At 35.2% G+C, this 16,275-nt stretch overlaps 1 long non-coding RNA gene across 1 annotated transcript in view; it reads right to left on the bottom strand.

The window, feature by feature from the left end:
* The window catches only part of LOC139037069 (uncharacterized), a 293,540-nt gene that overhangs the window by 115,707 nt on the left and 161,558 nt on the right, over nt 1-16,275 (bottom strand). The window contains exon 3 of the long non-coding RNA XR_011489865.1: nt 6,621-6,732. This is a non-coding gene — a long non-coding RNA (uncharacterized lncRNA). The remainder of the gene's footprint in view (nt 1-6,620; nt 6,733-16,275) is intronic.

Raw genomic sequence — 16,275 nt, 5'->3', positions numbered from 1 at the left:
ATTAACCCATGACTAATATCATACTCAATAATAAAAAGCTGAAAGAATTTCCTCTAAGATCAGGAATAAGAAAAGGATGCCCTTACCCTCAAGTGTTATTCAAAATAGTTTTGAAAGTCCTAGCCACAGCAATAAGAAAGGTAAAAGAAATAAAACAATTCACACTGAATTAAGTCAGACAGAGAAAGAGAAATACAGTACGAGATCACTTATATGCAAAATATTTTTTAAAAAGAGGCACAAATTAATTTATTTATAAAACAGAAACAGACTCACTGACATAGGAATGAACTTATGGTTATGAGGGGGGAAGGGTCGGGGGGAGGATAATTAGGGAGTTTGGAATTGACATGTACACAGTTGAATTTACAGTGGATAACCAACAAGGACCTACTGTATAGTACAGGAAACTTTGCTCAATATTATGTAATGGCCTAAATGGGAAAATAATTTGAAAAAGGAAAGATACATGTATACACATAACTGAATCACTGCTGTACAACTGAAACTAACATATCATTAACCGACTATATTCCAATATAAATACATTTTTTAAATCAAAAGAAAGAAATAAAAGAAATTCAAATTAGATGAGATGCAAAACTATTATATTTGGAGGTGACACACAATACATAGGAAATCTTAAAGATGCTACCAAAATACTACTAGAGCTCAACAACGGTAAAGTTGCAGGATACAAAATTAATACACACAAACTGCTGCATTTCTATACATTAACAACAAAAGATTCGAAAGAGAAATTAAGGAAAGAATCCCATTTACCATGGCATCAAAAAGAATAAAATACCCAGGAATAAAACTACCTAAAGAGGCAAAAGACCTGTACTCTAAAAACTGTAAGACATTGATGAAAGAAATTCTAGATGACACAAACAGATGGAGAGATACACCAGGTTCTTGAATTGGAAAAATCAATAGTGTTAAAATAACTGTATTACCCAAGGCAATCTAAGGATTCAATGAAATTCCTGTTAAATTACCAATAACCTTTTTCATAAAACTAGGACAATTTTAGAATTTATATGGAAACACAGAAGACCTTGAATAGCCAAAAGGATCTCGAGAAAGAACAGAGCCGGCAGAATCACACTCTCTGACTTCAGGCTGTTCTAGGAAGCTAAGTCATCAACACAGTATGGTACAAGCAGAAAAAGAGAAACATGTATCAATGGAACAGAATAGAGATCCCAGAAATAAACCCATTCACTTACGATCAATTAATCTATGACAAAGAGGAAGAATACACAATGGAGAAAAAACAGTCTTTTGAATAAATTGTGCTGGGAAAATCAGAGAGTTGCATTTCAAAAAAAAAAATAAAATTAGAATATTCTCTAACATCACATATAAAAACAAACCCAAAACAGATTAAAAACCTAAATGTAAGACTGGATACTATAAAACTCCTAGAGGAAAACACAGGCAGAACACTCTTTAACCTAAACCACAGTAGTATCTTTTTTGGATTTGGCTTCTAGGATAAAGGAAATAAAAACAAAAATAAAGAAAAAATCAGACTAAATTAAATTTAAAAGCTTTTACACAGCAAAGGAAACAAAATGAGGAGACACTCCACAGAATGGGACAAAATATTTGCAAACCAACAAGAGACTGAGTTCTAAATGTGCAAACAGCTTTGACAGTTCTATATTGAAAAAACAAACCCTGTCAAAAAATAGGCAGGAAATCTGGCTAACATATATAATTATTAAAGAAATGTAAATCAAAACTGCAATGAGGTATCATGTCACACTGGTCAGAATGGCCATCATAAAAAGTCTACAAATAATAAATGCTGAAGACATTTTAGAGAAAAAGGAACCCTTCTACACTATTGGTGAGGAGGTACACTGGTGAATCCACTGTGGAGAACAATATGGGGGGTTCCTAAAAACATAAAAATAGTTACCTTATGGTTCTGCACTCCCACTGCTGGACATATATCCAGAGAAAACTATAATTTGAAAATATACATGCACCCCTATATTCACTGCAGCACTATTTACAATAGCCAAGACAAGGAAGCAACCTAAATGTCCATCAACAGATCAATACGTAAAGATGTGGCATGTGTATTTACCATGGAATATTACTCAGCCATAAACAAATAATGAAATGCCATCTGCAGCAACATGGATGGACCCTGAGATTATCATATCAAATGAAATAAATCAGACAAAAACAGATACATGATATTGTTTATATGTGGAACCTTAAAAAATACATATGAATTTTTTTACAAACAGAAACAGACTCATAGAAAACAAATTTATGGTTTCCAAAGGAGAATGTAGGGGGATAAGTTAGGAGTTTGGGATTAATGTATACACACTACAATATATAAAATAGGTAAACAATAAGGACCTACTATATAGTATAAGGGCCTATCCTCAGTATTTTGTAATAACCTATAAAGGAAAAGAAAAAAAATTAACATTCTGTTAAGATAAAACCTCTCAAAGAAATGGGTGTACACAGAATATACCTCAACATAATAAAGGCCATACAGAACAAACTCTAATAATAACTAACAGAGAAATTAAGAAATCAATCCTACTTACAATAGCATCAAAAGGAATAAAATACCTAGAAATAAATGTAACCAAGGATGTGAAAGAAAAGAATGCCACATTCATTGACTGAAGGAATAAATACTGTTATAATGTTAATACTACTCAAAGCAATCTAAAGATTTAATGAAATCTCCAAACTTCCAATGTCATAATTCATAGGATTAGAACAAATAATTCTATAGTTTGAATGAAACCACAAAAGACCCTGAATAGCCAAAGAAATCTTGACAAAGAAGAACAGATGACAGAAGAATGATCCCTGACTACAGACTATACTACAAAACTAAATCATTGAGACAGAATGGTACCAGCACAAAAACAGAAACATAGATCAATGGACACAATAGAGATTCCAGAAATAAACCCACCACACTTATGGTCAATTAATCCGTAACAAAGGAGGTAAGAATATACAAGGGAGAAAAAAGTCTCTTCAATAAGTGGTGCTGGAAAAACTGGAGAGCTACATTTCAAAGAATGAAATTTAGAACATTCTCTAATATGCTTTATAAAAATAAACTCAGAATGAATAGAAGACCTAAATGTAAGACTGGGAACTATTAAAATTCCTAAATTCATTGACATCAGTCTTAGTGAAATTTTTGTAGATCTGACTCCAGAGGCAAGGGAAAGGAAAGCAAAAATTGACAATTGGGACTACATCAAATTAAAAAAGCTTCTGCACAGTGAAGGAAATCATCATCAAAAAGCAGCCTACTGGATGGGAGAGGATATTTCCAATATATGTGATAAACTCTTAAAATATTCAAAATATGTAAAGAATATATACAACTTTTTAAAAATGGGCAGAGGATCTGAATAGACCTTTAATCCAAAGATGACATATAGATAATCAACAGGAACATGAAAAGATATTCAACATCACTAATTATCAGGGAAATGCAATTTAAAACTACAATAAGATACCACCTCAGACTTGTTAGAATGGCCATTAAAGAAAAGACAAGAAATAACAAATATTGGAGAGCATGTAAAGAAAGGGGAACCCTCATACACTGTTGGTAGGAATATAAATTGGTGCAGTCACTGTGGAAAACAGTATAGAAATTCCATTTGAAATTATTGCAGATTTCTCAAAAAAAAAAAAGAATAGAACTATGATATTATTCAGCTATTCTACTTTTAGGTTTTTACCTCAAGAATATAAAAATACTGATTTGAAAAGATATATGCACCCATATGTTCACTGCAGGATTGTTTACAACAGTTAAGCAGTGGAAGCAACCTAAACATCTATCATTGGATGAACGGATAAAGAAGATACATACATACACACACACACACACACATACACACACACAACACACACCCACACACAGTAGAATACTTCTCAAATCTTACCATTTGTGATAACATGGGTGGACCCTGAAAGTATTGTGCTAAGTGAAATAAATCTGAAAAGGACAAATATCAAATGAATTCACTCATATGTGGATATAAAAACAAATGAACAAACAAACACAACAAAAACACATTCATAGATATGGAGAATAGATTAGTGGTTATAAGTGGTTACTTAAAGGGAACTGGGTTGGTGGGTGGGCAAAATGGATGAAGGGAATCAACTGTATGGTGACAGATGATAACTATGCTTGTGGTGATGATCACTTTTTAGAGTGTACAGATATCAAATTATGATATTGTATATATGAAGCACATAATAAAAATATGTATATTGACCACATTTTCATAGATTTATATAAATCTTAATTAGTCTAACCAACCACTGAAACACCATAATTATTTCTAATAGTTTACTTGAAGACAAAAGCCAAAAGTCCAAGAAAGAGAATTAAATCTGAATTCTTAATAAAATTATTGAGCCTATTTTAATATATTTAACTTGAAATACTAAGTCATTCTATTAATTCAGGAACTTTGCAGTGAATCATCTGTTACTTGCACCTAACTATAACTTATTAAACTATTTCCCCAATATTTACCTTCAGTTATCCTATTCTTGAATATCCTTTGCTGGTATTTTTAATGGTACTCTTCTAATTTCCTAATTTCTAGATCCCAAAGAAAGGCAATGCCAAAGAACTGCACAATTGCACTCATCTCACATGCCAGTAAAGTAATGCTCAGAAATCTCCAAGCCAGGCTTCAGCAATATGTGACCCGTGAACTTCCAGATGTTCAAGCTGGTTTTAGAAAAGGCAGAGAAACCAGAGATCAAATTGCCAACATCCGCTGATCATCGAAAAAGCAAGAGAGTTCCAGAAAAACATCTATATCTGCTTTATTGACTATGCCAAAGCCTTTGACTGTGTGGATCACAATAAACTGTGGAAAATTCTGAAAGAGATGGGCATACCAGACCACCTGACCTGCTTCTTGAGAAACCTATATGCAGGTCAGGAAGCAACAGTTAGAACTGGACATCAAACAACAGACTGGTTTCAAATAGGAAAAGGAGTACATCAAGGCTGTTTATTGTCACCCTGCTTATTTAACTTATATGCAGAGTACATCATGAGAAACGCTGGGCTGGAAGAAGCACAAGCTGGAATCAAGATTGCCAGGAAAAATACCAATAACCTCAGATATGCAGATGATACCACCCTTGTGGCAGAAAGTGAAGAGGAACTAAAAAGCCTCTTGATGAAAGTGAAAGAGGAGAGTGAAAAAGTTGGCTGAAAGCTTAACATTCAGAAAACTAAGATCATGGCATCTGGTCCCATCACCTCATGGGAAATAGATGGGGAAACGGTGGAAGCAGTGTCAGACTTTATTTTTTTTGGCTCCAAAATCACTGCGGATGGTGATTGCAGCCATAAAATTAAAAGACGCTTACTCCTTGGAAGGAAAGTTATGACCAGCCTAGACAGCATATTAAAAAGCAGAGACATTACTTTGCCAGCAAAGGTCCGTCTAGTCAAGGCTATGGTTTTTCCAGTGGTCATGTATGGATGCGAGAGTTGGACTGTGAAGAAAGCTGAGTGCTGAAGAATTGATGCTTTTGAACTGTGGTGTTGGAGAAGACTCTTAAGAATCCATTGGACTGCAAGGAGATCCAACCAGTCCATCCTAAAGGAGATCAGTCCTGGGTGTTCATTGGAAGGACTGATGCTGAAGCTGAAACTCCAATACTTTGGCCACCTCATGCAAAGAGTTGACTTATTGGAAGAGACCCTATCCTGGCAGGGATTGGGGGCAGGAGGAGAAGGGCATGACAGAGGATGAGATGGCTGGATGGCATTACTGACTCGATGGACATGAGTTTGGGTAAACTCCAGGAGTTGGTGATGGGCAGGGAGGCCTGGAGTGCTGTGATTCATGGGGTCGCAAAGAGTCAGACATGACTGAGTGACTGAACTGAACTGAACTAAACTGAAGCATATGTGATTTGTGATTAGGTGATTTTCATATTTTAAAAGCTTTTGATATTTACTAAACAAATGCCCTTCAGAAAGTTTGTATTAATATATCCAACAGTGTTCTATAATCACTAACACTGGGGTGATAATAATGTTAATGATGATTATTACTACTATTATGTTTTAATCTTTGTCATGGGTAACACTCCATGTCCCCTATATAAAGTCTTTGCCTCTGAATTTCAAAAATAAAGGTCTATAGTAGACTTTTTATGAACACACTGGATCTAGAAACATAACTTAACAAAATTATTTAAAAATTTAAAATTAAAATCAAGTAGAAATCTTAAAAAGTTAACTAAAAATATTGCAGGATGTCAATATAAAAAATTGAGAACAGAAATTAAAGGGTTTGATTGAGAATTCAATATAGTATATATAAAAAGAATCACATAGAAGTATTAGAATAAATCAAGAATGTAAAAACAGAATATAAAAATCAAATAAAAAATGTACAAACAGATTGTTTGTGTATAAACAGTACTCACAACGAATAATATCAATTGCTTTAGAACTGTTAAAAATGATTTGACATATATTTCCATATGCTGTCAAACCTGTTAACCATTTAGGTAGCAGAATAAAGACACTTTCAACCAAACAAAAAAAGATTCTGGAAATATACCTGTTTCTTAGCCTTTTCTTAGGATGTTGCTTGAAGCTGTCCTCTAGCAAATTAAAAAGTAACGAGGGATGGCATCTAAGAGACACAGGTTTTAGGAAATGGTCAACCTAACCTAAAACACAAAAGAAGAGAAATTCCAATTATTAAGTCATAAATTAGTAGTGCAAGATACACATAGATGTATGGCTGAGTTCCTTTGCCGTCCTGTTATCACAACACTGTTAACTGGCTATACTACACCAGCAAATAAAAGTTTAAAAGAAAAATCTTAGGTAGCTGCCTGCCTCCTCAAAAGGAGCAAGAGATACCAAGGGATTTAAATCGTATCACGTGAAGCAGAAAGTTCCATTAAGTTGAAGATTTTAAAAACAGTTTACTTAATTTTGTAACTATCTTTAGTTGAACTAAAAAGTAATTTTGGAATTGATAAAAAAAAAAAAAACCTGATGTGCACACCAATATTACCTAAAGCTAGACTGTACGAAAAGGAAAGGTAAAAAGGCAGTTCCTAAAAGGACACATATAGGAGAAGGGGAGGTTTAATGTTGCTTTTCTGTTGTTGCTGTTGTTCTTTTGTTAGGAAAAATACCGAATAAAATTGACATTTCCTCAATATTTTAATAAAAATATACATTTTATTTATAACAAAGGAGAGTAGTAGAGTAAGCAGGTTATTTTGAGACATGATGGTGACTGCCAGGGAGGAAAAGGAAAAAAAAAAAGAACCACGTGATCTAATCTAAAAGAGTGAGTTACAGGTCTTCCCTAGTAGCTCAGTGGTAAAGAATGTGCCTGCCAATGCAGGAGACATGGGTTCGACCCCTGATCTGGGAAGATCCCACATGCCATGGAACAACTAAATCTGTGTGAGATAACTATTGAACCTGTGCTCGAGAGTCCAGGAACCACAACTAGTGAAATCCATGCCCCCTAAAGCCTGTGCTCTGCAACAAGAGAAGCCACTGCAATGAGAAGCCCAGAGAGCAGCCCCTGCTCACTGCAAGAGAAAAGCATGCACAGCAACGAAGGCCCAGTGCAGCCAAAAAAAGGTTAGTTATAAGCTGACTTTGTAGCTAGTGTCTGAGGACCAGGAGGGGCGGAGTGAGAGGAGGCTCTTTTTTCATTAATCTTCCAGCACAAGATTTTTAACTAGATGTATACATTAATTTTATGTGACTAAAATAAATTTCAGAAATAAAACCTATTTTATTACAAATTATATTTATTAATACAATGTGTTCAGTAATGGAATACTGCACATCATTAAAAATTTCTGCAGCCTAAATCGTGGGCATACAGAAGACTTACTGTCTTACTCATCGATAAATATAATAGAACCTCGAACATTTGGTATGATTGAATAAATCCCCTCTTTCACTGATAACATTGTGAGTTTTTGCCATAATGAATTCCAGTATTTCTGAACTATTCTGGGTCGGAGAACAACTTGTTAGTCAAAAATTCATGAGAATATCATGATCTGAGAAAAGCAGTATCCAGTGTCATCATAGAGCCTTCCGATGGCCCTGGAAACTGTACTTTAGAGTTTCAGACAAAAGTCTGTCTTAGTAAGGCTCAGATGGCGACTCTCTTCGTCTTCCCAAACTCTCTTCTGCTCTTATTGACTAGTCTTTTCATTAGCCTTTTGAATAGCAGACAAAAAATTCAGAAATTCCCTCATCATGAGACAAAGATGGTGGATGTATCCATACAGTAATTTAAATTATGGCAGAAGGTCCTGTCTGCTTCTAAATATCTGCTCCAATCAGTCCTACCCAAGTTTATACTATAGGAGAAGAATATTATTAAAGTGAATATCCCTTTTTAGAAAGGCACAGAGAGGTACCTTAGTCACTCCACTTTATCCCAAATGCAAATACTTGTTTCCTGGCTTAGATTAATCAGAGAGCAGTCTTATTTGAACTGAAATACACACACACACACACACACACACACATATATATACATACATGTGGAGTGATTAGTAGTTTTTCTCCTGCCCACAAAGGATGTTGACAAGGGCATCCAGTCAAGGCTGGTGGTGGTGGGACACAAAAGTGAAGAAATCTTCACATTTATGTATCTTAAAAAAATAATTTTGTAAGAAAAGAGAAGAAAGGGACATTAAACATACTTAATGTGTAATTTCAAATTTCTCCAGGGCTCTAGCACTTGTCCAGGGACCTGAAGTAGAAAATTAAAAAGAAAATATGAAAGGAACAGCAATAACTAAATTCCCTAAAAACATTTGGAGAAAAATAGTCCAGGGATTGACTTTTGGAAAGGATACACTGGTCTGAATTAAAATCAGAAACCCTCAGGATTCTTGTTTTACTGGTATAGTGTTTCTGCGAAAGGGACATAAATAAAAGTAAATAAAAGCTCTTCCCACATGTAACTACATGGCTTAAACATTCACCTTGCTTTGATGAAACAACTCTGTGGGAGATCAGACTGTAAGGGCGTTAGGTGCCAAAAGGAGATATCTGGGGAGTTCTTTATCATTTAACTAGAAAATTAAACTAGATGGAAATGTTAAATTTCTTAGTAGTAGAAAAACACTCAACATTATTTTGCCAATTAAAATAATATGTGCTAAATCACTTCACTTGTGTCCCACTCTTTGCGACCCCATGGACTGTAGCCCACCAGGCTCCTCTGTCCATGGGATTCTCCAGGCAAGAGAGAATGGGGTGGGGTGCGGTACCCTCCTCCAGGGGATCTTTCCAACCCAGGGATCAAAGCCACATCTCCTACATCTCATACATTGGCAGGCAGGTTCCTTACCACCAGTGCCAAGTGGAAAGCCCACATTTCTCAATAAAATAAACATTTTCTACTAAAAGAAAATTAGGATTTAAATCAGAAAAATAAGCTGCATAAGCATTTTGCAAAGACATGCATGGTATCTTCTCCTAACTGCAAGTTTCTTCTGTACTTGTGTTAACCATTTTCACTTTTGCCAGAGGTATTATTCTCCTCTTCCTATTTAGTCACAGTGGAGTATGATTCCAAAGAATCAGAAACAAGCAAAATTCATTTTGTTCTCCATATAATCATTCTGTTTAGTGACACTGCATTGTATGTTTTTAGAAAGCAAACCTCACAGATCAATCTATGTTTCAAGTAATCTGATAAATTACCTATCTTCGAGTTTTTTTTTACAGACCAATTTAGCAATCTTCCAACAGATGTGCACATGTTACCAATAAAAATGTTTATTTTGCCTTCCTGAGTTTGGCAGTCCTGCACACTCATACTTCCAATGGGATATTTTATCATTTGTAATGAGTTAACATCAAACAGCATGGTGGGTGATATGGAGAAAACTGACTGGAGTAAACAAGTCAATAAACATTTATTATTAGAACCATGTTAAAAATATGACAGGAGAGAGTCTATCCCATAAAAGCCATAAAGGAGATGTTTACAAGCCTGGGAGACCTTTGAAGTTTGCTGTTATTTCTTTTTTATACTTTCCTATATACCAAAGAAGAGTGAGAGTCATATGAAATTATTTGGAATTATTGGCAAACAAATACAGAGAAGGGGAATGCAATACTTCTCTATAGATTTTCAGTATGTATCTGAAGAATTTATTTTCTAATGATAGTTCATTTCAGGGAGATGTAAAAATTGATCTACAGTATTTTGACCAGTTTGGACATTTAAAACATTCCAAACAATGAAATTAGTAGCTTTCAGGGAGAAACTGCACTATAAAATTTTCTAAGAATCTAAGAAACAGCAACTATCCTTATATACAGCAGTCATCAATAGGAAGTCATAAAATTTTTGAAATAGAAAGTAACTCAGAGATCATAAAATTTAACATTCTACTCTTTATACCATGCTGTTTCATTCACTCAGCAGGGGCATCTGATAATCCACAAAAGGCAAAACCCCAGAGACACATCTTTTTTACCATGATAACCTCTCTGTTCTCATAGCATCTAATGGCTATGTGATGATGTAAAGCCCATTACTTATTAACCAGTATTTGTAGACTATAAAAAATTTTTAATACTACTATATTAAATATTGTCTTTTTTGCTGAAAAATAATACACTTCTATTCATATAATTATATGCCAAGTATTTCAGTGTTACAAAGGCTTTCATTTAAACTTTATTCATATTTAGCCTAAATATACATTTAAATCACTTTTGGTCATTGGTAATTTATTATGGCATCACCATGATTGGTTGATATAGATGGTCCATATGAGTTATCAATAACATTTTAATCACCTTTTGTATTAAAATTAAAATATTGAGGCATATTGAAGAAAGCCCCAAGGTTTCCTTTTTCTTTCCTATTTGACTACAATTGCAATTTTTTCTCCATCTTGATCTGCTTTCCCTTGAGTAAATTATATGTCATTTTATCACTCCATCTTAAAAGCACCTTAAAAGCCAGAAGCAGATTTTGTCTATTAATTCACACATCAAAAATCCATTTATTACCTACTGTGTGTCAGGTACTTTCCTTGCCCTGGGCATTTAGTGGAGACAGGCTAATTTCTCCTGAGATTTACATCTTGTCAATCTGCATATTCAGTTTTCTTTAGCTCAAAGAAACTATCTTTTATTTGTTTAATGATTGTGCATATCCAGTTCTTTTCTCTTTTGGGAAATCCTAACATGATTATATCAGATGCTCTGAATCTTCTTTCCAAGTCTTATATTTTCCTTCATGCTTTTTATATTATTTCATTTTTGCTTGAAATATTATCTCTACTTGATTTTCTAGCACAAAAAGCACTGACTTCCTATTGACGACTCTGTACTTGTTAGTCTGGAAAACAACATTTTTCAGTTCCAGAATGTATGTTAGTGTGACGTCATGCGCATCGTTTTCCACAGGACAGACAGAGACCTTGCCCCTGAGGGCTGGCCGGGCAGTGGACGCAGCTGGAGGAAGCTCTCCACTCAAGCAGTTCCTAGGGCTCCCCCAGGCCCAGCAACAGAAGCAGGGCTCGGGCTGAGCACCTGGCTCTACCTCATCGTCCAGAGAACCACAGGGAAGAACCAAACACGTACAGAGCTCCAGGTCTTCCCTGCTATCTGAGCTGCTTGGCTCGGGAGAGGAGATGGCGGGATATGTGGGCGGCTGGATAAGTACATGTATGTTCAATGCCACATCCATCATCCCAGAACCTCTCTGGTGGAAACCGGAAGACTATATGTTAGAGGGAAAATTGATCATGTAACCTCCCTTCTTAAAATACATCAAAAGAATCTCAATGCTCTTAAAAGTATTAAAAATGGTTTTTGAGTCCTCATACCCTCAGAATAGTGATTATTTCTAAACCATGTTTTCTGCTGTTTTTCTTTCAGCCAATCCCAATGGATGGACAATCTGATTTCAGGTCTCTTATCATACTCCTTCTCACCTCAGAGCCTGTTTGTCTGCTTCTTCCTCTGCCCGGAGTTCTCCTTCTCTCCTCCCTTACACATAGCTACTGTTTATTCATCATTTCCTCCCTTCTTTTTTTCTTAAACTTGTTCTTCCTGAGTTCCGATTATGTGCTAAAGGCTAGTTATACATTGATGATCAAAACTGATATCATCTATGTCTTTGCAGAGATTTTAGTTTACCAGGAGCAGCAGACCAAAAAAAAAAAAAAAAAAGTACATAAAAATATTAAATCCAAACTGCCATGAATTCAGTGACAAAAGAGAGAATACATTCGTTCAAGGACAAAAGGCTAACTGAGTGAAGGATTTGACATATGAACTCATTTCTGCCTGTTTTTTAAAACTCTGGCCTCAATCACACTGTTGTTTTCTGTTTAAGAAAATCATATTAGTTTAATTCCTGGACCATTATTTTATTTTTAATGTCCATTAGTTAGGATATATTCTGAAATGTTCACTGCTATCAATCAGAAAAACATAGCAAATAACAATAGTGGAGCAGAAAGAAAGTAGGCTGCATATTTTTCACACCTCCCTATTTTTGTCTGCCACGTGACTTTTCAGACTGTGCCTAGGACCATGTGCTTTTTTTCTCCACCTTATGAATGTTGGTGACATACATTAGGACACGACTTTTTAGGCAGCGCTGTCTGTGATAATCGTTGACAAAAATGGTACATATTCCCAAGTCCCTTCCAAATTTCTATAAAACTATTGATGCATTTTAACCTTTAAATGTAGTCTCTAATGCACCCCCAGAAGTTCATTTAAATATATTTATCAAGGAGCCATTATCTCAAAACATTTCTTTTGTGGTATGTTAAAAGGAAAAGTATAAACTACTTACTTAAAATAATTATGGATTCATAATTTCAACAGCAACCTCCATTGAAACACTTCTACCTATATCCAAAAGGTTAACAGGGGAAGCAAAATTATTAATTAAAAGAAAGACATAATTCTGTCTTGTTTTAATTTTGGTGTGTATTTTGGGGAATGTAGGAAAATGAAGCTTATATTTCTGTCCATTTCCTATTTAGAAAGACATTTGTATTTATATTAAGATTCCACCACACTCCAATGGAAGTTGGTTTGGAATCCAGGATTTCATTGATAGTTTGGTACTACGGGTAGAAAGATTACAGAATTAAGACCCCTGATTCAAGAAGACTATAACAGTTTTGGTAGTTAGAAAGGCTAGTATATGATTAAGGTACAATGTAAAGGTCAAAACAAGTCAAAGATGTCTTGAGATGATTTTGATAAGGTGCCATTCCCATAGAATACAACCCATCTGTGATACTTTCTATCTTGAAACATACACACAAACACACTGGCCCTGTTTCTCCTAGATATTGCTCTTTTTCTGCTCCACGTAACAGAAAATCTCAGGGTAATGGTGTATGCTTATCATCTGCAGTGCTTCTTCTGTTATTCTCATTGATGATATTCCAATAAGGCTTTCATCCCATAACTACTCTTATCAAAATCACTTCCAGTCTCTACATTGCTAAATCTAATGAGAATTCTCACTTTTTATCATCCTTAACTTGCCACCAGTATCTTACACATTAATCACTCTCACTTTATTTTTTATGGAGATATAATTGACATACAGTGTATTAGTCTCAGCCACTTACTAAAACTTCTTCCCGGACACTTCACTCTCATGATGGTTCCCCTTTTATATCAATGACTATTCCCTTTAGTTTCCCAGTATCTTAATATCGTAGAACTCCTGGACATAACTTTTGGAATTTTCCCTTATTTAAATCCACTCCTTGATATTTATGGCTTTAAGTATTATCTAACTATCAATAGATATTTTTCAGCCTGGACTTTTCTCATAAATCTCCAAATTCCAGACTGGTACAATACCACCTACTCAGTATTTCTATCTAAGTATTCAAAATGCATCTCAAACTTAACATTTCTGAAACAGATTTATCACCTTCCTCAAAGTCTGCTTCTTTTGAAATCGCCACCATCTTGATCACAGCACCACCACTCTTCAGATGTGTAGGCTAAAACTCCTATCATTCATGATGTTTCTTTTATGACCAACATTAAATTTATCAGCAAATTCTGGAAACTTTACTTTAAAAATATATCTAAAATTCAAGTAATACTTTACTACATCCACCGAGTGACATGATACAAGCCAACATTATTTCTAGTCTGGATAGTTGCAATGGCCTCTTAATTTTTTCCTTGACCCACATGTATATTCCTCATCAAGCTTCTGAAGGGAAATTAGCCATATCTGTATCTATATTGACATAAATATATAAATAGACATTATCTTTTTAAAAATTAATTTATTTTTTAATTGAAGGATAACTGCTTTACAAAATGGTTTTGGTTTCTGCCAAACATTGACGTGAATAAGCCATAGGTATACATATGTGGAAGTTCTAGAGGGAGAGGACATATATCTTTTAAAATATCAATCGTACAATGCCACTTGTATGCTTCAAAACCTGGCTTCCCATATCATTCAAAGAGAAAATAAAAATTACTGCAGCATCTTACAATGCCTTACAAAACATCAATGCTTTTCTCCTCCAACCCAGTTCCCTCTCTGACCTCATGGCCCATTATTATCCTTCCCCTTATTCATTCTGTTTTGGTGCCACTGGATCTTCCTCTTCAAACACACTGGTCAATGTACACCTAAGAGCTTTTCTATCTATAGGTGTTCAGTTTTCATGTGTTTTGCCTAGAAAACTCTTCCCTCAAAAATCCTGCACTCCCCTCCTTAGGTTCCATTCCCCAGGTGCTTCCTCTGATCAGACATTTCCTAATCATCTTACTTAAAGTTGAGCCTAATCGTTCTCTTGGTAATTCCTTTCCTTATTTACTGCTTTGTTCTCATCTCTGACACTTACTGATATCTAATATCATATCTTCTCACTTAATCATTTTTGTTTTGTGTCTTTCTCCTGTCAGTAGAATGTAAAATTTATGAGTGTTGAAATTTTCGCCTTTTACTTCTGTTACATCTTCAGAACACAGGGTGAAATAAATATGCAATGAATGAATAAATAAATGAATGAATTTCCTAAGTCCTATTTTGCTGAAATCATTGATGACTCAACTGGCCAGTTAGCTAAAACTGTCAAAGCAGATTCCAGTATAAAATGGGTGTAAGGAATAGAGATTTCCTAATCCTTAGGCATCCTTACACTTTAATGCTTCATGACTTTGTGGAGATAGGGCACATATTAAGTAAGAGGAAGAAATAGACATGCTTCCTTTTTTCTCCTCAATGTGATGATAGTATAGCAAGTACAGTTGATGTCACAGAAAAATAGTCCTGCCTCACCACAGTGGAGTATAATGGGCCAGGGGAGACCCGGCACACTCAAGGCTAAGTGATAACCATCCCAATCAAACCATGTTGTGTAGACCTAGGGCTGCCTTTTAAAATAAAAATGATAGACAACGAATGAATGCACTGATTAATTTCATGTGTTAAATGTAAAGTTTGATGACAGGATACTTTGGCCTCACACGTAGCATTTGTGAATGAGGAGATTACCTAATATCACTGACTGCTGAAATTCTATTCCTACCCAAAGTTGTGTCCATGTATTTTTCACTGAACACTTTGGGGATAAGTGATGTCATCAGTCTCTGTGCAGAAAGATTTGAAACAGCAGGAGTATGTAGCCAATAGATGCTGAGGAATAAGAGCAGTAAAGAGAAACTCTGTGTGTGTGTGTGTGTGTGTGTGTGTGTGTGTGTGTGTGTGTATTATACAGGGAAGAAACTGGAAAGAAGTAGGAAAACTTACTTGACTTCTCAATCATTTTCATTCAAAAATGTCTGGTATATGAAAACTGATTTGCTTATCTATGTAGAGATTTTACATTTTGGGATTCTCAAATTACCTTGAAATTTTAAAATATCACTATTATACTTAATTTATTTAAAGATGGAAGAAAAAGACACCTGATTGCCTATAAAATCATGAAAGCTAAGTGAGTCGCTAAAAGTGTAGAAGTAAATTGGACATAAATGGGAATTCACACACATAAAGGCTTCCCTGGTGGCTCAGACGGTAGAGCATCTGGCCTGCAATGTGGGAGACCCGGGTTCGATCCCTGGGTCAGGAAGATCCTCTGGAGAAGGAAATGGCAACCCACTCCAGTATTCATGCCTGGAAAGTCCCATGGACAGAGGAGCCTGGTAGGCTACAGTCCATGGGGTCGCAAAGAGTGGGACACGACTGA

The sequence above is a fragment of the Odocoileus virginianus genome, chromosome 1 (genome assembly GCF_023699985.2).
Source record: "Odocoileus virginianus isolate 20LAN1187 ecotype Illinois chromosome 1, Ovbor_1.2, whole genome shotgun sequence".
Taxonomy (NCBI): Eukaryota; Metazoa; Chordata; class Mammalia; order Artiodactyla; family Cervidae; genus Odocoileus; species Odocoileus virginianus.
Note: the sequence above shows the minus strand (reverse complement) of the source record. Positions and strands in the feature narration are given on the sequence as shown.